The sequence below is a fragment of the Microtus pennsylvanicus genome, chromosome 9 (assembly GCF_037038515.1).
Source record: "Microtus pennsylvanicus isolate mMicPen1 chromosome 9, mMicPen1.hap1, whole genome shotgun sequence".
Lineage (NCBI taxonomy): Eukaryota > Metazoa > Chordata > Mammalia > Rodentia > Cricetidae > Microtus > Microtus pennsylvanicus.
The window spans coordinates 105,411,971-105,434,718 of NC_134587.1; the positions used below are offsets into that span (position 1 = coordinate 105,411,971).

At 44.1% G+C, this 22,748-nt stretch overlaps 1 protein-coding gene across 5 annotated transcripts in view; it reads right to left on the reverse strand.

Annotated features, from left to right (window-relative positions):
- Csgalnact1 (chondroitin sulfate N-acetylgalactosaminyltransferase 1) overlaps nt 1-17,675 on the reverse strand; it is a 329,616-nt gene extending 311,941 nt beyond the window's left edge. For 3 of the 5 annotated variants that reach the window (XR_012911873.1, XR_012911872.1, XM_075986920.1), the window contains exon 1: nt 17,344-17,466. The gene's annotated coding sequence lies outside the window, so the exon portion shown is untranslated. Of the gene's footprint in view, nt 1-17,343 lie in introns of all 5 variants that reach the window. The other 2 variants (XM_075986922.1, XM_075986923.1) reach the window with 2 other exon arrangements.
- Nucleotides 17,676-22,748: the final 5,073 nt, after the last annotated feature.

The window sequence follows — 22,748 nt, forward strand, 5'->3', positions numbered from 1 at the left end:
GGGAAGCTTTAGAAGGCAGCAACATTCTCCAGCTTCTGGGAGGTAATAGGAAGCCCCTAAGGTTCTTGTGTCACCAAATACAGCAAGCGGAGAGCTGAATGTGTAGACTGACCTTCAAAGACGACTATGACCAGAAAACTTCAGGCTCCACGAAATGTAACCGAACACCCATAAATGAGGTATAAGCACAAAACGCTGGGTAGGGTAGCCTAAAGGCCTCCTTGAATGGGAGGCCCTTCCCCCATTCTTCTTTCCTCTGTGCCTGAAGTGTGTTGTGACTGCTGGAGCTTTAGCTGCTTCCTCTGAGTGCTGCACACATAGGATATGGGTGTGTTCCTGGGACCTGTTTGAAAAAGCTCTGTTCCTGAATTACTCAGTTACTACTTATATATAGGAGAGAAATAAATTTCTATTTTATATTATCCCTGCATCAATAGGAAGGCCGACTTAATCCTCATCCCTACTGCAAAAGCCTCACAGTCTCTAGACCAGCGCATATTTAAACCAAGTTTCTCTCTTTCTCCTGGGTACTTCTGTAGGGTTTTGGTGGGTGGACCCTCACTGAGTCCCTCTGACCTACAGCCCTGGGAGTCAACTTTTCTCTTTGCAACATCCCACCTCCCCCTGTTTTGAAATTTACTTCTCTGCCTTTTTCACATAGAGCCCCTGGGCAGAGGTGATAGTTCCAGGGCTTCTCTATCACCGTACAAGGCCAGGTCTAGTTCCAGGAAGTGTGTGTGGGGGGGGGGGGAGATGCACACACACAATGAGAGAGAGAGAAAGAGAGAAAGAGAGAGAGAGAGAGAGAGAGAGAGAGAGAGAGAGAGAGAGCACATACAGAAGCCCACGTACTTCCCTGTTGCTCTTTCTCTTCACTCACAGAGCACCTCTGGCTCCTAACCTGGAGGGAGCAGAGCCTGCTGTGGGGGCAGCAGTCTGGGCAGTACCACGTGTGCAGAGGGCTTCCTCAAACAGCTTCTTTAGTAGGACAGACCAGCAGAGCCTCACAGCCCAGGCTTCTTCACACAAATTCCGGTACAAATCCCACCTTGCTGCTTTTCATGCCCTCAGAACATGGAAGATAGATTTTCCTGGACTGTGAAGCTGGGGTCCACTCTTTGCTCTGAAAAGTCTCCATTTCTGCCTTTCTCTCAACTTATTTTAGTAACTTCTCACTGGCATTCTTAAGGTGTTAGTTAAACTTCCGTGGCCTGTCTCAGAAACAACGTGGTGTACATCTGTGGTAGAGCGCTGAAGAAAGCCCAGCAAGCAGCTTACAGTGTGGAGAGATCTGCTGCCCTAGCAGTGGAGGAATAAGAGGAAGGACGGATATGTGGCCAGAAGCACATGCCCAGCCAGGGCTTGAGAGAGAATGTTCTGGATGCGTGGGAATGCTGACTTTATTATTGTAATTTAATGTGCATAGTGAGCATGTTACATACATAACATGAATTTGTGATTTATTAATTTAAAAGTAAACAAAATAACAGATGCAAGACAATGCCTAAATTCCATAACAGTATCACCTGGAAACATGGCTGGGTTCTGTGAATTGGGCTGCGAACTGAACAGAATGGAAGAAACGGATAGAAAAATAGTTGTTCAAGAGGGCCAAAGGCATCCCTGAAGACATCCGGGAGTGCTCTGGGGCTCTTCTGAGTGTGTTCTGCTCCAGGGCACAGGAAATGCTGTTAGCATGGCTAATAAGCTTAATTGCCTGAGGGAGAAGCAAATTTAACACTTGACCCTTAGATTCTGCCAGGAAAAGCGCAGAGAGCCATGCAAGCAGACAAGGAGCCTTGACTGGCAGCCCCAGATGTGCCTGTCCTGGGCAGGTCCCACTTGTCTCCCCAACTCCAGGGACCTTCACCAGTCTGCTAGATTCTATGGTAATTTTAAAATTGCCAAAGCAACCCTCAGATTCTGATCCAGTTCCTTACAGCTTGGATATGAGAGAAGAAAATGCTACCTCTGAGGGTCTCAGGGGTTTCGTCAGGAAAGGCACGGCGGCCTTGTTCTAGCAAACAGAGGAGAGTTGGTATACTGGGTTCATTTATCCCAGCTGATCCTCACAGTCACCTCGAGCCTAATGGCAGATAAAGAGGAGCAGTCACCAATATTTAAAGGCTGGCTCCACCTTAAAAGGCGTTACATTTCTTTGGGCCTCGGTTTTCACACTGAAAAGAGGAGATGATGACAAGTTGCTATAAAGATGAAATGACTTATGCCCCAATAGCATTGAGATAGCTCCTGCACACAACAGACTAAACATAAGTGTTTGCTGTTTCCCCTGCTTTACAGACAAAAGGATGGGACCGGGGTGGCAGGGCGGAGTGGCGGAGAAATAGGTTGTTAAATGGCATCTGGTGTAACCCAGACACATTACACCTCAGAGCTCGCCTGCTTCTGGATCATACTGTATAAACTGGCAGGTGTTGTCAAGGCCCAGGCATCCTCTGGATCCTCTTCAAGCTCAGGTCAGATATGCAGAACTAGTAAGTGTGCTTGCAGGCTGCAAAAATCAAGCAAGACACTGAGATTTTTGTCACGGAAGCACAGTTCCCAGCTGAGCCCCAACACTGCCCAGATTCAGCCGGCACTCTCTGGGATCACTGCCTGACAGCTGTTGCTGCTCATCTAACTGGCTGGAGGACACTGAGACTCTCCAAGGCTGCACTTGGATTATGAAACATTGAGTTCCAGTTCCCAGCAATCTGCCAATTAGCAATACAAAATGCAAATTCTTCTGTAAATCCACAGAAACTCAAATGATATGGACCCTGTCTTCAGCTGACTGTAGGCAGCAATCCTGCCCTCAGAACCTTTCCAGGTTCCCCAGGCTATGAGTAAAGAGCCAAGGAAGTGGGAAGATCATTCCCATCATCCTCTGCCAAGGCCCTCCCTGCTGAAAGGGCAGGTGTACAGGGCTCCGGGTCTGTTTCTATCTCCATCACTCATGAGGACCTCAGTGTGCCATCCTCCAAGCTTCCACGTCTCCATTGGGGAAGTAGAATTGTCAAGTCTTTGAGATTCGTGTTCATATTTTACTTTAGAGCCAAATTTTATTTTTATCTGACCACATTCAAAATCAACTGGAAATAAAATTTCACTTTAAGGAGACATGCACACTGATTTCCATAATTCCTAAGTGGAACATGATATTGCTGCCATTTGTAATGGTGACAGCATAGAGGCACTTTCAAAAAAAACCCCAGCATGCACTGGGACCACTGAGAAGGAAGCTATTAGCCTGATAACCAGACATTACAGGAAACTTGTGACTTAAAAGCTTTTCTCTGAGAGAAGAGCAAGGCAGAAGCTGGGCCCGATCTGCTTCAGACCACTCAGCCTCATATCACGTGTGTGTGTGTGCACCTGAATATATGCAGAGATTCATAGAAGGCTACAGCGATTTTTTTTTATTTTAAATAAGAAATGAGAGCCAGGTGTGTTGACAGAAGTCTATGAGCCCAGCAGTCAAGAGGAAAAGCAGGAAGATGAGGAGTTCAATGTCAATTAATTAATTAATTGACTGGAAGATGGCCTAGGAGATAAAGCGTTTTATATGCAAGGAAGTGGACTCGAGTTAGGACCCCCAGCAATCATGTAAAGTCCAGGTGGATATGGCAGGCGCCTGTAGTCCCGGCTAAGAGGAGGCAGAAATAGGAAATTCCGAGAGTAAGTGGACTAGCCAAAGTAGCCAAAAATGGTGAGTTCTAGGTTCAGCAAGAGACTCAGTCTCGGCATATTATAAAGTGAAGAACAATTGAAAAAGACACCTAAAATCAACCTTAGGTCTCCACAGGCACATGCACACACCTGCCTACGCACATGCACACACCTGCCTACGCACATGCACACACCTGCCTACGCACATGCGCACACCTGCCTACGCACATGCACATACCTGCCTACGCACATGCACACACCTGCCTACGCACATGCACACACCTGCCTACGCACATGCAGATGCACATATACACATGCATACCCCCAACACACATACATGCACACAAAATATTAATAGTAAATATTAAAATCAAAAAGTAACCAATGAAAAGATGCCTGGGGACATCTTTTCAGTGCCGTGGTGCTGGGCTGTCTTGCACAAAGCTTAGGGTTCAATCATGAGGACTGAAAAGAGAGAGAACAAGAGAGCAAGGAGGAGAGCGAGCGATCAGTGCACTGGCGTTCTCATTAGGGGTGAACAAAGGTCCACAATTCAGCAGACTGAGGTCTGTGTCACAGGTAATGACTGAGCTGTTATTCTGAATGATAATTCCAGGCTTGTACTCAACACTTTGCCTAATTAGATTTCACACGGGGAAAAATGCTTTAATATTTAACAAGTATAATGGCGCAATCAATGTCCACAAATCAGGCCTGATAAGGAGCATTGCTTATTAAAGAGAAAGACAGATGGCCATGGGAAAACGTAGAGCCATTAAATGTAAAATCTCATAGGCTCCAACTGTGAACACCAGCCACATACTTTAAAATTGCTTCACCCACCGACACTCGAGGCATTGTTTAGTACAGTCCCCATGTTCCGTCAACTACAGAACCACCCACGCCATAGATTTAATAAAGTAACTTGGTTCAGAGAGATTTGTCCTTGCTGTTTCGCAAAGCCGTCTTTTGTAAGCCACTTTTGCTGATGTCAGTCCCAGAGAGTCAAGATATCCAACATCTCCCTTACAACCACTTCAGTTAAGTAATTAGCCCTTTTTTTTTATTACCTTCAAGAGCACTTAATGTGTTGGAAGCCTTCTTGACTGTATTAGATCCAGCCTGCCACAAGTTGATGAATACATAATTTGCTTATAGGTAACTCTTAAGGAAACACCCAGCAAACTGAGATGTGGTGAAAACAGGCGTAGTTACAGACTGTACATAATAATAAAAGACTTAAAAGCACGGTTTTCTGTTTTGTTTCCCCAAGTTAGCTTTACATCACATACAGGGTCCTAGATAGTCATTTGCTTATTTGTGAACGCGGTTTCTTCCTAACCCTATCTATCGATGATGGAATTGCTGCATTTGTTGACCTGTACATATTTATTGAGAGCCTCGTGTGTGTCCATTGTGTGCTGACTGTACCATAGTCATTGGAATATATCAAAAGTGGGGTGGAGGGATGAACTATGCTCCCTCCACCCAGAAATCTACAGGCTGATCTAAAGATGACATAAAAGCAACTAAAGTATTCACAATCCTATTCTGCAGTTAGTTGTTTAATTTGCTTTGGTTTTTGACAAGGTCTCATCAACCTTGAACTCACCGTAGCTGATGCTGGCCTTGAACTCTCGATCCTCTTGCCTATACCTCCCTAGTGCCAGAATTGCTAACATGCAGCAGCATTTCTAGTTGTATCGGGGCAAAACTCAGGGCTTTGTGTATGCTGGGCAAGTACTGTGCTAACCGAGCTACACCCCAGCCCAGAGATGCCGCTTTCACTTGTTACGTACAGGAAACTTGAGATCAAATCTCTCCAGGCAGATGTGTTCAAATCTAGGTGTTGCCTACTCAGTGATCAGACTGAAACAATGGAAAAAGTTTTTCCAATGGTACATGAATTCTATAAAAAGTGTTTCAGTAGTATTTGGGTTAAAGGAGATGTCTCTGATCATCCTGCACTCTGTATTTCAGGAGAAAAGTAGACTTGTTTTTAATTGAAAAGCCCAATATGAAAGCCCTGAAAAACCTTAGTGACACAGTACTATGTGTCCCATTCTCACCCCCAAACAACTCCTCAGAACTATTGTTAGAAATAAAATCTATTTTCAGAAAGATCATGGGTTTGCAATTCAGAGAACAAAGGGTTTCACATTTAAACAAACCAGCTAAAGTTTTCGAGAGAAAGAGCGATAGAAGAGAGAAAGGGTGTGAAGGGTGGGTGTGGTAATTTTAAGGTATTTAAAGCACACACACACACAGAGAGAGAGGGGGGGTGACTATAGGCACCTTGTGAAGGCGAAAGTTTATATTGGTTTTCTTCCTCTGCTTCTCTTCACCTTATTATTATTATTATTTTAAAGACAATTTCTCTCACTGAAACTGGAATCCTTCGATTTCTAAATATGGGGTTTAGCAGTTTGTCAAAACTCGCTGGATTACAAAGATCTGCCTGCCTCCCTGGTCCACCACCCAGTGCTGAGTTACAAAAGCCCATGCTTGGGTTTACATAAACACTGGGAACTGAACTCGTGGTTACCAAGCAGCACTTTGCTAACTGAGCTGTTGCCTCAGCCTCTCATTTCCATTTCTGATGTTGTAAAATTGGCAGGAAATGAAAACAGATCCCTGTGTTCGTGATGCAGATACTGAGTGCTTACAATCCAAGAGAAGACATTCTATGTGGCGCTAAGCGCCTCCTTTGTCAAACTTCACTCCCTGAACTCCTGCTCATCTGTGTCAGCACCAAAACGCCAAGCACACAGTAGGAGTCTGTCCCTAGACTCTGAGAGACTTGAGGGCAGACAGTTAGCTCTGTCTGTTGCATTATCATAGCAGCACCTAAAATTCCCTCTCAACAGCCACCATGCTGAACAATGCTGCGCTCTCGCCATTAACAGCATGACAGAAGCAAACCCCCCGGGTCTGTCTGGATAGCTGAGTCATCTTAGCTTAGCCTTTCCTATTTCTCTGTGATTCCACAGTGATAGCCTGCAGACTCTCGCCAATGAGCTGAGACTTCTGCCACAGACTGACAAGAAACAACGATCTCAGAAACACTGTTCTATCCCTGGGTATAGTTTTGCTAACCAATGGTCTTCTCAATACTTCTAGCTTCAAGAATACTGCTTTGTGGATTCTGCCAGCCCTCCAGAAAAAAAACAACTTTCTTTCGAAAGCACAGTGTGGCCATTCCAAATATTTCTAATCCACATGAAGTTACTGAATGAACAAAGTGGAATTCATTTAAGCTCACTCTACTCAAGCCCTACCTTTCGTTTTTTTGGGGTTTTTTTGTTGTTTTTTTTTTTTTTTTTTTTTTTTTTTGGTGATGAAGAACAGCTACAGTCCCTGGCTGCTTGCACTGTCATCTAGCCCCAAGAATAGATGACACATCTCCATGCCCTTTTTAGCCCAAGCCCAGCCAGTACCATGTTAAACGCATACACTGTCATGCCCTCGGGCAATCAGATTTACAAAGCACTCATACCTACCTCCCTACTGCACCTCCCTAGTTAAAAACACATCTACTCTCTTATTAGCCTTGACCACCATTTTGAAATGATGAGCAGGGGTTGGAGAGAGGCAGCCCTAGCTCTCAATGAGCAAAGAAAATTTTACATTTGGTTCTTGAGGTTACCGAACGCTAACCTATGTACACAGGTTACCAAAAGGCATCGTGAATAATCTGAGTTACTCATATCCTTGCAAATCTGGGGACCGATAGGAGACAGTAGAAATCTATTGTTGAACAGAAAGCCCTGGGCCTACTGCCCTCAATCAAAAACTAAAGCTGCATCAAAATACTATGATAGTCAATCTTGATTGTCAACTTGACAGGTCTTAAAATCAACCACCAGGGTAACATTCCTCTAGGTTTATCTGTGAGAATGTTCCAGACATTTTAATTTAGTAGGAAAGACTCCTAAATGTTGCCCATAGCATTCTAGGTATTGTGGTCCCCAAGTGGATAAAAAGGAGAAGTAGACTGACCATCAGCATCACGGCTCTTCGTCCCCTGACTGCAGGTGTAAGGTGACCAGCCACCACGTATGCCCACCACTGCGTCTTCCCAACCATGACGGACTCTTCTCCCAAAGTATGAGCCAAAAGAAATCCTCTTCCTTCCTGGGTCTGCTTTATATAGTATATTGTCATAATAACAAGGACCCAGTATGGTTTTCTGGGACTCATTTCACTTATCACACTGGCATATGCCCAACGGGAATCCAAAGACATATTGGGTTATGACAGTCTAAAAACTGAGGACAAGTAGAAAATTATCCAAGATCAGAATTTAGAGACTCAAGGTCCAGGGCAAACACAGCAGTCTCCTTCTGGTCTCCTAAATCTCCTCCACAGTGAAACAAGAGAATGGCTCCTTTCTCTTCCATGGATGAGGCACCTGACTCGCAGAACAGGCGTTTCCTACTTCTCTCTAAGGAGAAACCCCAGTATGAAAGCCATGATAGCCAATGCATAGTCTAAATGAGAAACTAGAATCTAAAGAATTGATCTGCCTAAAATCACACAAAGAAGCAGTGCAGATTGGAGCTTTGGCCAACGCGTTTCACCTTCCAAAGCCACAGTGTTAAGGACACAGCTTCTTCATTTCAGACACTGTCCCCACATTTTCTGACCGTCACGGGCCTCCATGTGTCTTCACTGTAACAATCTTCCCCAATCCATGGGAGCTAACTTGGATTTCACTTTAAGGACTATTCGTCTTTGTTTAAAGCCTTTCCTCTGTTGTGTTTTTAAAGTTGGCTCATAGCTTTCATTTTAATATGCTCTATGAATCCCATAAAATGGTATTTTGAAAATTATAGTAAATTTCTTTATAAATGGTTCTCCAACCCTATCCTGCATTTATTTTTCCCTACTTTTTTAAAAACCCTTACTCAAGCTTCGCTTACACCTGGGCAGATCCTGTTTTCCTAGTCACAGAAGGGTCAGTTTGTGCCTATGTGCCACCACACAATAAATAACTCAAGGCCTCCTGCTCCATAGCTGAATGAGTCGGTCCTGAACTGTAGCGATTCTGTAAAACTCACATTCCTGCCACACCACACACAGCATCTACTCTACACACCAAACAAAGCTGCTCATTATCATAAAACCACCAGGCCCATCGTGGTAAAACCCACCCTGATCCACAACACAGCCCACTATACAGGCTGTGCCAAAAAGACACACCCAGAGGCCCCTGTGGTTCTGGCTCCCTGCCACACAGTGAAACAGACATGGGTGTCTCTAACCAAATCCCCAAATGGAAAAAAGGAAGAAAAAAAGAAAACAGGAGGCTCATTTCTTCTGTGATATCAACTAACCCTTGAAATCTCAAGTGGGAATTGGCAGAGAGCTAACAATTTTGATTTAGCTCCTTGCCGGCAGAAGATGCGCCACCATGGAAAAGCCCTGCAATCGGAGCCTGGGGAGTTAGACATGTCTATTCGTCAATATACCAGACTGGGTGCAGAAGGGCTGCCATTCTCTAGTGAGCTTCTGGACAGAGCCTGTGTGTAAGCTCTGTAAGCCCGAATTATCAAATCAACCCCAGGACTCTCGGGAATGAGATGCGAAGAGTCAGTCTTGCTCACCCCCAAATCCTGGCCATTTTCTGCTTAGCCTGTCTTGAACCTCATTTCTAACTTGTTCCAATTTCCCTAAATATCCTCTCCTTTACCATCAAGTCCCAGCCTTACTCTACATCATGGGCATCTGCACTAGGCACTAAGCTATCATTGGGTGCTAGAACCTCTTCTGGTCAGCTCAGAAAGTGACAATATGGGCTAGGAACCCTAGGGCAATGCCATTTCACAGATCATCTAATGCTATTGCCAAGTCTGTCCCAGATTCATGAAGGAGAACCAGAAAGGAACATATTTGTCAAGAGTTGATCACATTTGATTTTGGATTTCAGATATCATTATTTTTATGCTTCCCTGACCAATCAGGACAAGGTGTGGAAAAAAAAAGGATGGGAGACCATGAGAGGAGTTAGTTAAGGAGGAAAAGTATGGAGGTACTGTCATTGGTAGCAGCTACTTGCTGTGGCATGGCATTTTATCTGAGATTTCAGTTAATTCTCTCAGCAAGTCCAAAATGTATTGTCTTTGTTATGCATGCAAAAACCAGATAAGGAAACTAAGAGATGGGGGGTCCAGACACCCCAGTCAAGAGGAGATAAAGCTGGGCTGACAAACCGAGCACTGCTAAGCTCCAAGGCATAAAACACACCCTCTTCCTGCATTGCCACCCCTTCCTTTTAGTCCCTGTCTTATCTATTGGGAAGCCTTTGCAAAACATGAGTATGAGCACTTTCCCCAGTGAACACATGAATGGCTGGCTCCAGCTTTCGCACCTTTACATTCTGCAACCCGCATGCTTGATTTTATCCATATGTTCTTTTACAACTTGCCTGCAAAGCACCTTGACAAGAAGTTAACCATCTGCCGAGTGGAGGTGGTGCACTGGGGAGGCAGAGGCAATTGCACCTCAGAGTTTGAGGCCAGCCTGGTCTACAGAACAGGTTCCAAAATAGCCAGAGTTACACAGAGAAATCAAAACCCTGTCTCAAAAACCAAAACAAAAAAACAAAGAAAGGAAGGAAGGAAGGAAGGGAGGAAGGAAGGAAGGAAGGAAAGAAGGAAGGAAGGAGAAAAAGAGAAGAAGGGAGAGAGAGAAAGAGAAATACAAAGTAGAGAGGGAGAAAGAGAGAGACAGAGAGAGAGAGAGAGAGAGAGAGAGAGAGAGAGAGAGAGAGAGAGAGAGAGAGAGAGAGAGAGGTTTATCACAATATACGTTGAGGAAAAAAAAATCCTGGATGTAAAACATAAATAAAATGTGCTGAAGTAGACTCTCTGATAAAACTGTATTTGTTATCTTACTCCATCCTGCCCAGAAATAGATATCAGTGCAATGACCTAATGATAATCAATGTCCTAGAGTTTTCTCAGGCCTCTGAACCCTAAAACATTTTCCCAATTGCCAATTCAAGGAGTTTATGATGGGAAAAATAGATAGATAGATAGATAGGTAGATAGATAGATAGATAGATAGATAGATAGATAAAGCAGTAGAAGCTGGGAAAATAGCTTGGTCAATAAAAAGCTTGCCTACTTAGTCAATAAAAGAGCATGGGGATCTTCTGCGGCTCCCCAGCATGCACAGAGCATGTAGGCTGTAGCGGTGTGCAATGTGCACTCGTAACCCTAGTGACTGGGAGACAGAGACAACTGAATGCCCAGCCTAGCCAGTGGTCGATGGTTCCTAAGAAATAACACCTCTGGCCTACACACAGGTACATGCATGCATTTGCGCACACACACACACAGGGAAGAGGGACTGGGAAAACAGAGGTTCTGGGCTGGAACCAGGTAGATGTAAATTAAAGCCTAGCTCTACTATCCAACCATATACAACCTCAGTTCTCTCATCTGTTAAGTGCAAATAACAGTGCACTTACCCCAAAGTGGCTGTGCAAACTGGAATGAGCATCTCATGCCCCCTACTTAACACCGCCTTGCCCAGTTCTAGGGTGGAAAGAATTACCTTGTACTGAAATGCGGTGAGAAAACTTCAGAGAAGCATCTGACTTTGCGGGCCATCCCAGAGCTACTAAATTCACGGAGTCTTCATCGGAGTACTTCAATGGCTAAAGAGATCTTGATCTAAACTGAAAGCAACCCAGGCAATAATTATAAAAACACCTGGAGAGATGCATACATATGCACATATGCAACTACTACCTGGTAGGCATTCTTCTCAACACTTCTCCAGACAGCACTTCCTTCCCAGCAGGAAGGTAAGTGGCTCTGAACTCTAATGAGCTATGTGTTTACCAGGCTTACCAACCTTGTCCAGGATGGTCAATCACACATCAAAGAAGCACGCAGAGCTAAATTCTAAGGGGACAGCCCACAGGCTATCAGCAGCACCACTAAAATGTATTGGCCAATTTAGTACAAGTCCCTACGCTAGGTGTGGTGGAGCTTGCTTGAAACCCCAGCACTCTGGAGGCTAGGAAGTTCAAGGTCAGTTTCAGCTGTGCTAGGAGACTATTGCTTTATTAAGAACACTTTATTGAAAAACATATAGGTATCCTCCTGAATATTAACCTTTATCAGGCGATGAAAAGAGACAGAGACCCACATTGGAGCACTGGACTGAAATCTCAAGGTCCAAATCAGGAGCAGAAGGAGAGAGAGCACGAGCAAGGAACTCAGGACCGCGAGGGCTGCACCCACACACTGAGACAATGGGGATGTTCTATCGGGAACTCTCCAAGGCCAGCTGGCCTGGGTCTGAAAAAGCCTGGGATAAAACCGGACTCGCTGAACATAGCGGACAATGAAGACTACTGAGAACTCAAGAACAATGGCAATGGGTTTTTGATCCTACTGCATGTACTGGCTTTGTGGGAGCCTAGGCAGTTTGGATGGTCACCTTACTAGACCTGGATGGAGGTGGGGGTTCCTTGGACTTCCCACAGGGCAGGGAACCCTGATTGCTCTTTGGGCTGGCGAGGGAGGGGTACTTGATTTGGGGAGGGGGAGGAAAATGGGAGGCAGTGGCCGGGAAGAGACAGAAATCATAAATAAATAAATAAATAAATAAATAAATAAATAAATAAATAAATGAAAAAAAAGAACACTTTATTAAGTATCTAACAAAGGGAAGACAAGGAAAAGTCACTTTTGAGGGTCCACAGGGCTTTTGTTTCAGAAACAGAATAGATGATGTTCCCAAAACCATTGGTGAAGATCGCTAAATTAAATTATGCCTTGGGATACAAAAATCAAGGCTGTCCATAGTTCAGTATTAGACAGACAGCTTACGCCTACCTCCTAGGCTTCCTGCTTCCCCTTCACCAGCTCCACACATCTTTGGTGTGTGAAAATAAAACAAAGGAGCAGATGTGACGCCAGGACAACCAAATGTTTGGGTTTTGCATTGCCAAAAAGCAACCGACATCATCTGTGCAGCCTGTGCTACGTGATAGGCTCAAAACATCCTAGCTCACAGTCGTCATTTCCACACAGGTGGCACCTCCCAAACGCGGGGCCCTATAAATGACTCCCAGGTATAAAGAACCATTCATTTTCTGAACCTCCGGCAGGCATCCATAATCTTTGTCAGCTCAGGGCTCTTACCCAAACTAAATCACAGTTCTGCAGCAAGCTCTATGCCTGTCACTTTGGCTGAGGCTCAACTTCCACCTTGGGAAGAGGAAGGAGAGGCTGAGGGGTGCCAAGCCCTTCCCTAGCTGGAGGTTAAAAATCTCTTCCAGTTCTAGGGAAGCATACCTTTGTACAAACAGGATCTGCACAGCACTTTGATATGCCAGAACCCTGAAAACAATCCAAAGAATTCAGCCTAATGGCAGAATGGTGGTTATAAAAATTATCTGTGGCCTTCATGATAAAAGTTAGTCCTCTCATTTTGTTCCTCAGCAATGGGCTAGCCTAGATCTCCACAGAGAAACAAAAACAATCAGATTTCCTTGTTTTTGAGTCACAGCAAAATCACAACTGGATGTCTGAAATGTTTCTGAATTCAGAAAGGTTCTATACGTAAGAAGAGAAACCCCTTTGGAAGTTTGGAGTCTCAGTGTGTAGAATTTCTTTACCTTAGCTGACTTTTCTGTGTAGAATAAAGTTGTTCAGCTTCCCGAAATAATCTAAAGCTCACTGGAAACCTGAAACTATTCTTATTTATTTGCAAATAATATGGTTCTACTGGGGATGATGCTGCCGGTTTGCATGGACTGTCAGTGTTTCTTCTCCCAAGTAACGAGGTCTGTCTAGGAAATAAACACACCTTCAAGCTGGTCAACAAATATCCTTAAGCCTGACTGACTTCACTAAAATCAGAATTTACAAGGAAAAGAGCTTTCTAAAACTCACAGCTGGGTATGTGTGGAGGGTCACTGAAGATCCGAGGCCAACCGGCTACAAATGAGGCCCTACTTTAGACAAAACTTCTCCACAAAAGAGAGATTCCCTTTAATGCTGCATGGTAGAATGCAACAAAACATTTTAAGGGTGAAATTTAGTGTAGCTCCAAAAAGAAAGAAAATGCAGAGAAGAGGGGCTTCAACTGGCTATATAAAATCCCTCGAGAAGCAATTCATATTATTACAGTACATTACAATGTATATGTAGCAGATATACATAGTGCCACACGTATCTATTTAGAAGAAAAGGCTATTTTAAGTATATTAAAAGATTAAAAAAAATCCACCATAAACAGATGAACCTACACACATACAAACACACACACAAAAAAAAACATTAAAATTCTACATCTGAATCACGTATTTAATTTCTAAATTTCATATTTGAATATTATGATACATAAAGTAAAAATTTCACTATTTCAGTCTCTAAACCTATTTTTAAAACCCCATTGGATCCATCAAAGAGAGCTTTTATTATTTTCAAGCCTTTGTCAATGGTTTTTGCAAATGTGTTATTATTTCCTGGTGAAGGAAGCTCGGTTTCTCTGCTATCTGAAAGGCCAGAAGACTGGGAACAAATGATGTGCAGGGTGTTCCCGTGTGCAGAGGAGGCCCCTAGTGGTGGAGCCACTGCTAGACCTCGGCTTTTACAGGTTTTATAAAACCACTTTATCATGAGGCCAAAATCAATAGGTAATAAAGTCTACCTGATCTCAGCCTCTTTAGGACCTCTGTTAGCCTTAATATATGGTAGGGCTGTAATTTACAATCCCAAGATCCTTTCATCAGAAATAGAAAAGGACAGATGTGACCTGAAGAATAACTTTATTACACTGTGACTTCCAAGCCAACAAACCCTTAAGTCCTTACCGCTTGCCAGTATGAAGTGGGATGGGACAAGGGAAGCAGGAGAAAGAGCAGCCATGCACAGCGTACTGTTTCCGCTTTTCAGTATGATATCATCATCCAGCACAGAACTGGAAAACAGGAAGACTGGATTCTCAACCAAAAAAAAAAAACCCCACAACTGAAGCGGTGCCTACCAGCATCCTCCACAGTGGCAACTCCTGGGTTCAAATGGACAAGTAGGGAAACATCCAGTGACCTTCAGTGAGCAACAGCCTTATGGATGGATGGATGGATGGATGGATGGATGGATGGATGGATGGATGGGAACAGATCACATAAGCGAAAAAATTACACATTTTAAAGATTTTAAGAGGTAAAACATATCTAAAAGTATTTAAGAAAGACAAGAGAGGGCTGGAGAGATGGCTCAGTGGTAAAGAGCACTGCCTGCTCTTCCAAAGGTCCTGAGTTCAATTCCCAGCAACCACATGGTGGCTCACAACCATCTGTAATGAGGTCTGGTGCCCTCTTCTGTCATGCAGGGATACATACATAATAAATTAATAAATCTTAAAAAAAAGAAAAAGAAAAACTCAGTCTCATAAATAAATAAATCGTCCAGTTTTCAAATATCTTTCAAAAAAAAAAGAAAGACAAGAGATAGCATTCAAGAAGGGGTCTACTGTGTTCTGAGCACTTCTAAAAGAATGTTATTTAATTCTCCAAGTATCTCTATCAAGTGAGGAGTATTGCAAGAATTTTGCACATTAGAATTCTGGTATTGGAAAGAGCACATGACTTGCTCAGGGTGGTTAAAAAGCAGGACAAGCCTCTTGGACGACAGCTTTCTGGAATGGCAAAGCACAATCTCACAGTCCTGTAAATGGGTGAGTGTTGTGTGATGTTTTGATTGCATTCTGACAATAAAGTTTGTTTAGAAACAGAGGGCAGAGCTAGCCACTAGCTGACCAAAACTGACCATAGAGGTCTTGGAGGACTGAGACAGTAAGGTGGGGCTCAGAGAGGCTCCTGGCCTTTTTGAGTAGAATTGAACGGAAGAGGTAGAGGAACAGAAGAGGTAGGAAGCCAACACAGCTGGCTGCCCCACTGCTTCTCTGGCCTCCCAGGCTCTTAACCTGATATCTGACTTCTGATTTTTTTATTGATAAAGAATAACTAAATAAATGCTTCAGATGAATCAAAAAATTGGGTATTTTCTTTGAAGCTTGCTAATACACTTTACAATTAGGCAAATGAGATCTGAGACAGAAATATGGAGAGAATTAAAGTAGTGTTGCCTGATCCTGATTTGGTGGTTGCATGCCTGTAATCTGAACACTTGCCAGGCAGAGGCAGACAGATGTGATGTCTAGGCTAGCCTGGTCTACAGAGTGAGTTCCAGGACGGCCAGGGCAACAAAAAGAAACAATGTCTCAGGGGGAAAAATTGCTTGATTTGTAGTGGCAGCAGGTGTGTCCTAATCTGCAAAATCCAAGCTTGACCATTTGCACCACACTGAAAACCTGATCACACACACACACACACACACACACACACACACACACACAAAAGCACTTAGCATTATTATTTACCCTATTGCCCTCCACAGGCTGCAGGTTGGACACACACAATAGGTAGCTCAATATGAAAGAAATGCTTATACATTTATTAAGTTCCTACACTGGATATGGTCCATCTCACATTTTCCCAGAATTGGCACTTCCTGGAAGCTCAATGCATGATCCCTCTATGGGAGTAACCACTCTTCTGGTTGCTCCCGTGACCTTTTATGCCAAGGGCACAGTTACCCTCTGTCTTTATGCTATTTTCACGTTTGAAAGACTTTTTTCCATGTGGCCAAACCCCAGAGTGTAGTAATGCTCACAGCTCACGATATTTGGGACTCTCTTACATGAAAAGTGTTAACACAATCCAAGAAAACCCGAAGAATTATGAAGATTTACTAGACACTTAAATTCCTTATAAACGGGAAGGTAGTTAGTTATCTTTAATGACATTTAAGTGACAATTGTGCCAAGACGTTGCAATCAGAATAAAAATGGAGTTTGAAAAATACAGTCATCCTATTATTTATTACCGTTTCATTTTTAGCATCCACCGAGGCTCAATGTCTGGCCATGTCCGGTACTGTTAATGTTTTTTCCTCTATAAACTTCAAACGACAGAGGTACAGGTGCAGGAAGTGTGGCGGAAACAAACAACTTTGCCTTCGCCCAGCACAGCTTTCCTTTTCCTCCAGCTTTCAGAATGCCCCACTGCATCCCAAGACCATGTCCTAGGAGAGCTTCTCTCCACCCCTGGCGCACACGGTTGTACTGGGCCACTCAGATAGTAAAGACCCTCGGGATCCAGAGAGTCACCATTGCACTGGTACAATGCAGGAAAGCTTGCTGCCCACGGGCCACCCTCTCCATCACAGCAAAAAATAATCCGGGAACAGCAAACTAGGGGCGCCAATGCGTGCCAAAGCTACTTTGAAAAGGGGTTCTGTATAGTTAGCCAGTAGCTCCGGACTCAGAAAGCGCTGGGGAAGCCGCGCTGGCCACGGGGTGCGGCACTGGAGACCCTCGCTAGGAGCCGCACTCGCGGTCCATGTAGAGGCACCGAGCCCGCCACGCACTGAGCACTATCCACAGAGGCAGTGATCGCGGAGTCCTCAGCCCTAGGATAACATGATCACAGGAGACCAGCCGTGGGGTCGTCCTCCAGGGCTGACAGAGAGCCAACCCCGAGGGAGCGGTGGCGCTGGGCTGAGCGGGCAGGCTAGTGGCAACAACACACCCGCACGCAGCCGGCCACGCCCGGCCTTGCATTCCGGGTAAGAGACCCCTACTTACCCCAGCAACCCTGCTGACAGCCGGGCGGGGTCCCTCAGCTGCGCTGCTCCCGCCTCTGCCGAACTTTCCCTCCTGCCAGTCGGCAGAGGGCTCGGCTCCACCTCCAGCTCCGGCAGCCACGGAGTCTCCAGGGATAGGGGGCGGGGGGGGGGGGCGGAGGGGCAGCGCCGGCTGAACAGCGGCCAAGCACAGAGCCCGCCTCGGGGTGGGAGCCCCCGAGCCAGTGTAGTGGAGGCAGCGTGGGCCTCAGGGCTGGGGTCGCGCCTGGCTGCAGCCACCAGATTCCACCAGGGCCCTTCTGCAGTGCGTCCGGCTCCTGAGCAAAGCAGGGCACCCTGATTGAGAGACGGTCACTGCAGACACCATGCCTGGAGAGCAGGGTCTTCTGCACCACGGAGTGTTCAAGAATGACTGATCACTGACATCCAGAGAAGTTGGTGAAAGGCCCTACGACACTGCTGGAGGCTGCGCCCCAAGGGAGAGAGGGCTCAGTGTCTGTCCTACAAGTTAGCCCTGCTTCCCCCACCCATTTCCCCATTCGTCCCCCTGTGTCATTTGCTCTGCTAGGGATGTCCTCAATCCAAAGACGGCTTGCATCCAAAACTTTGTAAATTGTACTTAAGAGAATTAATAAACTAGTCGCTGTTTTTGCTGCCCTGGGTAGTGGTGATAATGCCTTCATTAAGAAGCTTTTATTTACAGAAGACCAGAAACCCCTTTAACCCTTCAGCCCCACTGTGGCTGAGGGATGTCTACAAGGACCTCTGGCGGCCACTTCCCCACAGCATCTCAGCTGAGATTTTTGGAAAATAGACGACTCCGTCTTTAACAAATAAACAAAACATACAGTAATTTCTCTGACCGTAACAAAGTACTACGAGTTATGGAGAGGATAAACACGGCATATGTGCATACCTATGGGGACACAGTTATTGGCCACAGGTTAGCTCCTAGCAGCCTCAAAAGGCAATTAGATGGCAATTTCCATTTGCAGATGGAAGTCACTACCTGGACGGTGGGTTGGTTACTGGCTGTGTTGAGGTTTTTCGATTTCACACTCTGTCACTCTGTGGACAGACAAGCAACTTCTTGAAAACTTTAGTGATAGATAGTTTGTTATAGCTTTGGTTTCTTTTGCCTGCTCTTCTCAATGATGTCTCCAGAATCATGCAATAAAGTAAAGCATAAACTTCAGTTTGGGAAATGGGTTAGAGAACTCGATATGGGTTGCTATGGCCCATGACAGACATGCCCTGTAGGCCTCAGAGCACAGACTATGGGGACGAACCAGCACGAGGAACATGGAAAAGACACATTGTAGCTATAATAATCTCTATTACTCTACATAAAAGAAAGAGGGAGATCGTTTTGGGGTTGATTGCAGCTATTTTTATGGGTGGCTAACATATAAAAGTACCTCAAGTTACTACTTTCAAACTTCTCCTACTTGAACATTGACTCTGGAGATTAGCAATGGACACCAATGTATATAGTGCCACTACATAGCCATAGACAAATTCCAAAGCCAGGTTTAATGGACTGGTGTCCCTTAGTTTTTATATGAATACTATAATACTATAGTCATCTTTCTATACTCGTCTATACATACGAAAAATAAGTGAACTGAGAAAGTTATGAAACTAAGTGACAATGTCTCTGAGAAAAGGTACCTTTTCCTGGATGAACAAGAGAGAAAGTGGTTTACAGTGGATTGTCTCCTCAGGAGCTTCTCTTACAGAGTTATGTCATGACCACACTTTGCCTCCATCACCAGGAGAGGCAGCCCATGCAAAACCAAGCAAAGAAATCAGCAGAAAGATGGGTTCCCATACCCTAGGGCCGAGGACCAGAAAGACTGAGCAGGACACTAAGCCAAATGTAGTTTTGTTTTATTTAGAGATAGGGTTTCATGACTCAAAGTAGCCAAGGATGACTTTCAACCCATGATCCTCCTGCCTCAGGCTCCTGAGTGCAGGGAATGCAGACATTCACCACTGAGGTCAGTACTAAATGAAAAAGTAAAAACATCCAGGCAGAGGTGGTACACGCCTTTAATACCAGCACTCAGGAGTTTGAAGCTAGCCTGGTCTATAGATCTAGTTCCAGGACAAGACTGTACAAAGAAACCCTGTCTTGGGGAAAAAAGAAAAGAAAGAAGGAAAATAAAAGGAAGAAAAAAGGAAAAAAACATAAAGTACAAAACAAAAGCTTTTTTTTCTTTGAAAGACAGTCCTGATATGGGGCCACTCTGGCCACATACCCTTCTCTTTGGCCTCCTGCATGCTAGGATTATAGCAATAGACCTTACCTGGCTGAAATAAATTTTTAAGACTTACTAAAAAAAAAGGAAAAATTACTACTTGAGTTTTAGTTTGTACCTGAAAAGCTTTAATGTTAAATATCTTTCACAAGCAAGATTTTGAATTAAATTATAGTGTTTGAAGGACGTAATAAAGAGACATTAATGTCAGGTTGCCAACATAGGAGCACTAAGGAAAAACAGACAGTTTTAGAAATAAGTGAAGACACAATAGCAGAGTGACTTAAAGGAGAAAGCCTTTGTATATAAGAAGACAGATGTGCATATTATACACGTGTGTCTGGGTTGGCTTGGACCTTAGCTGGTAGCACAGAGTGGCTCCAACTTGTGGTAACACTCCTGCCTCAGCACCCCTGGTGTGAGAGTGTAGGTAGGAACATCACACCTAGCTTCTTTTTTTCTAGTCACCTGTTTTAGAGCCTGAAAAGCTGTCAAATGCCAAGAATGGGCATATTTCGCATAATTCTAATCAGGTATCTCAGCTTCACCAGGATCCTTGAGCAGCCTGACCCAGGCCATCCAGGATCCAGAAGCTGAAGCGACCATTGTGAAACTCATCCATTAAGGCACAATTGCTTTACTCTCTAAGAGATTCACGGAAGTCATGGTGACTCTCCCTTTCAGTTCCGGTCCACTAATCAGGGTTATCTGATTCTCCGATCGCAGAAATGTGCTGTATATTCAGAGGTGAGTCATTAGGTGCGAGGGGTTTTCTGTGCAGAGATTAGAGATCAGCCAGAGTGTGCTAGGGGGTAGCCATTAACGGAGTGTTTAATTATGCTCTATACAGTCTACTTCCAACAACCTTGGACATAAGAAATAGAATTCTAACTAACGTTCATGTAAAATAAATAAAGTAAATAAGTAGATTACATTTCCCTACGGAAAGTTCCATAACTCAAACACAGAAGGAGCTCAACTGATGTCTGCTGACTGAGTGAGGGATACTTTTAACTTCTTCCAGCGGTCTCTACATTTACATCATTAAAGGCACATATCATCAAAATTATTACTTTGGCTAGGCATGGACAAGGTGAAGGCAGAGGATCTTGACTTTAAGGCCAGCCTGGGCTACCTAACAAGTTCACAGCCAGTTGACTTATATAGTAAAATCCTATCTTAAAAAAAATAAGCAAGAATTTTCTGACGAGGGAGGGGAACTTGACTGGAGGAGGGGGAGGGAAATGGGAGGCGGTGACGGGTAAGAGACAGAAATCTTTAATAAATAAATAAATTAATTAATTAATTAAAAAAATGGGAGAGCAACAGAAGTGTGACTCCGGGGGAATGCACTCAGATGCAGGACAGATGGCCTTCTACCACATCTATCTGGGGAAACGTGTATCTGTTAACTAACCTAAAATATGTCTTTTCACATTTTAAAGATATTTGGGTCTTGGTTGAAAGTTCTGATTGCATTTTTTTTAAGCTGAGAGGAAGAAGGGTAACTGTATTTTACAACGTATTTGACATGTTCCTAATAAAGTTTTATTACTGGTGAAAAGAAAATAAGCAAGGGATGGGAGGCAATTTAGAGGGGTGTACTTATCCAGTTTGTGCAAGGCCCTGGCTTTGATCCCAAGTAAACCCCCCAAAATAAAGTAATTGCTTTTACACAATATTTTCAAATTTACATTATCCATGCTCTTCTTTCAAGAGCAAATAGGGAGGTCTGGAAGGAGAACATACCCCTCCCATATTACCCTTTTCTCCACATGACTGGCAGAAACCATTCTCCTGTTGGAGTGACATTTCCAACAATGTAGCTAAGACCTCAAAGAAAAGCTGTCTGGCACACCCCACACTTCAGGGGTGCCTTCTCCACCCTGTCTCTGTGTTCTGTGTGGGCTCTCACTGTGGAGAATATTATCTCTTTGCAGAAGATCATTTAGAAAAGCAAGATGTATGAGCAAAGTACCAGGAAGCAGTTCACATCTGCCTGTATCCCTGGGACAGAAACTCAGATGAGCAAGCAAAGGGCTGACCAAAACAGAGTCTTTCTATGTGCATCTGCTCATCAACACTCAGAGGTCTGGCTCACCCAAGGCCTTTAATCTCAATAGAAACACGCATTTTCTTTCTTCTTTTCCTTTAAATTTCATATGACATCTTAAGCTATTTTGTAAACATATTTCTCCTTTTAATTTTTATTACATTTTTATTTGTGTACATGTGTGCAGATGAGCCACAGCCTTTGTATGTAGATCAGAGGACAAGCTAATAGAATTACTTCTCTCATTCTACTCTGTGGGTCCTGGGGAACAAAATCAAGACATCGAACTTAGTGGCAGGCGCCTATACCTGCTGAACCATCTTGCTGACTCTCATTTTCAAATATTAAATATTTTCTCCTTAGTAGCTCAAGTCTCTAAAGGTCACAGAAGGATTCCCCTAGCTTTCACTCCAGGACTAATGTGTTTTAAACTGGTGGATAGGCTTGTTTGAAATTATTATCATTGTCCAACCATTATCATCATCTTAGATCATTCATTATTTAGGTCAATCTCTATAAAACCCCTGTCCCACTTTCAAGTTCCTAGTCTGTACCCTTCCACTGGCTAAAGATATACTGCAGCAAACTCCCCGTAATAAAATATGCTCCAATGACACACGTTATTGCAAGAATTCTTATTACTGACTGTAAGATAGGATACACAGAGGAGTGCCCGAAGTTCCTAGGAAACCTACTGTAGGATGTGTCAGCACTGAACAGAGGAAACAGCTTGGAGACAGGAAGAGTGAGGACATTAAGAATCAATACCCCTCAAAGAAAAACTGCCTAAGGAAAGCAACAAGTGGGATGATGCCTCAAACGAAAAAGAGAAAGGCAAAGATGAGAAACCGTGCTTTCCCAATGACAGCGAAGAGCGTTGGTTTCTGGCCTTCTTGTTTATCTCAGTTCTAGACAGAGCTGCAATTCACCAAGTCTAGCCACATAGAGGGAGCCCAGCAGGACCTTTGCCTTCAAAGCTGAGGAACTTACAGTGCCTCCCTGGCTTCAAGAGACAGGCTTAGCAGGAAATGCATTAGTCAAATCGTTATTCAGTTACCCACAGCAAGTGAGACAGTTACTCTGTGCCACAAA